Below are 2,339 nucleotides of genomic sequence, written 5' to 3'. Positions count from 1 at the left end.
AAAATATGCATATTCTACTTGTCTTGTTTTCCAACTAGCTGTGATTCTGTAAATCTTGCCACTCGCCTACCTGAACGATAACTTTTTAATGATTCCATGACATACAGATGTACCACCTTCTATCTAATTCCTGCTTTTGGATAATCTAAGATCAGGCCGAGGTTTTGTATCATAAACAATGCTTCAAGGAACACCTCTGTAGCTAAACCATTGGCTATTTTTCTGATTTTGTTTTTACTGGTATAAATACCTAAAGTGGATTTGTTTCATCAGAAGGGTGGGTATTTCAGTATCTATTGTGAGGTTAGAAAGTGCCCCAAAAGGTAGTGGCTTCAAACAACAGTGAATTATTTCTTGTGATTCTGAGGGTTGGCTGGACAAATCCTTTGCAGCGTGATCCCCCTTTGAGGTCACTGATTGGAGGGTCCACTGGGCCAGAAGTTCCCATGTCTGGCAGATGGTGCTGGCAGTGGGCTGGGGCCCTTGATTCTCTTCCACTCGGTCTCTCAAGAGGCCTCCAGCAGGCCGGTCTGGGCTGCTACACGGTCTGGTCTCAGGGTTCCCACGAGGCAAGAGTGGAAGCTGCAAGGCCCCTGGCGTCCACACTTCCGAACACACACGATGTTCCTTCTTCCATATTCGGTCGGCCAAAGAAAACCCTGAGGCTAGCCCAGCTCCAAGAGGGTGGAGAAACCCGCATCATCTCTTGATGGATAGAGGCTGCCGAGGGGCAGGAACATGGGGAGGTGGGATTTACTGGGGCCATTATAATGATGATCTACCACAGAAGTTTACCTCCTAGGCTCACTCTTCCTTCCTTCCTCTCTCCCTCCTTCCTCCCTCCTTCCTTCCTTCCTCCCTTCCTCCCTCCCTTCCTTCCTTTCTCTCTCTCTCTTTCTTTCTTTTAATGTTTATTTTATGAGAGAGAGAGTGTGTGCATGAGCATGAGTGGAGGAGGGGCAGAGAGAGAGGGAGACACGGAATCAGAAGCAGGATCCAGGGCTCCAGGCTCTGAGCTGTCAGCACAGAGCCCAATGCGGGGCTTGAACTCACAAACTGCGAGATCATGACCTCAGCCCAGGTCGGAGGCTAAACTGACTCCCCGCTACCATTCACTCCCCGCGAATAGTTATTTTTAAACTGTTGCACCTGTGCACCCACTTCTAAAAGGGTGCACACGATATCTGTCCCAAGTGGCCGCAGTCACACCCCTGGGTGGTGCCAGGGACGTGGCCCACGGTGGACATTCATGCAGGGCAGTTAAGGGATGGTCATTCCCTTTGCACAGAGCGGGGGTGAGCTCAGCCTCTCTCCCAGCCTGTCTTTGGGGCACCATCCCCATGGCTGTCACCCCTGCCCACGCCCCCTCCCCTCTCCTGGGGTCACCTACCACCAAAGCCTCTTAGGTATGCTCGGTCCTGCTGTGGCCCCACCCCCACTCCTTCTGCCACATAGGATCCAGAATGACACTGTTTTCAGAATGCAAATTTCATCAGGTCAAGCCCAGGCTTAAAAACTCTCCAATGCTCCTGGCTGCTGTCTGAGAAAAGACCAGAATCCCTCATGTGGCTTCCAGGTCCGACTCACTCCTGGCTCCAGCCATTTCTGCTTGCTCCGCTGACTCTGTGTCTTCTGGAGGCGCCAGGCTCCCCTGCACATGTTGTCATCTGGGCTTGAGACTTTTCCCGAGCCCCCAACTCCTCCTCTTTGCCTTTTTTAACAGCTTTATCGAGATATATCGTGTATCACACAATTTACCCAGGTATAGGCAGTGGTCAACGATTCATAGCATATTCACAGAGTTGTGGATGAACACCATCAGTCCATTTTAGAACATCTGCATCACCCCAAAGAGAAGTCCTGTGCCCCTGGGGCGCCTGGGTGGCTCAGCTGGTTGAGCGTCCAACTTCGGCTCAGGTCATGATCTCACGGTTTGTGAGTTCGAGCCCCGCGTCGGGCTCAGAGCCTGGAGCCTGCGTCAGATTCTGTGTCTCCCTCTCTCTCTGCCCCTCCCCGCCGCTGACTTTCTCTCTCTCTCTCAAAAATAAATACACATTAAAACAATTTTTTTTATAAAAAGATGAAAGAAATCCTGTGCCCCTTAGCAGTCTCCCCGCAACCCCCCAGCCTCAAGCACCCGCTAATGTACTTTCTGTCTCTGTTCCGGTGTCTCTGGCAAACCTGTTCTAACTCCACTCTTTTCTGCTCTCAGCCTAAGTGTCACTTCCCTGGGGAGGGTCCTTCAGGGGCCTCACTCCCCCTCCTGGGGTCTCTGTCGGCTTTCTCTGCTTTCTGCATTCACAGGACTGGGCTCCCTCTCCTCAGGGCGCTCAGGCACC

The sequence above is a fragment of the Leopardus geoffroyi genome, chromosome D2, assembly GCF_018350155.1.
Source record: "Leopardus geoffroyi isolate Oge1 chromosome D2, O.geoffroyi_Oge1_pat1.0, whole genome shotgun sequence".
Taxonomy (NCBI): domain Eukaryota; kingdom Metazoa; phylum Chordata; class Mammalia; order Carnivora; family Felidae; genus Leopardus; species Leopardus geoffroyi.
The sequence above is the reverse complement of the archived record's forward strand: the minus strand, read 5'-3'. Positions refer to the sequence as shown.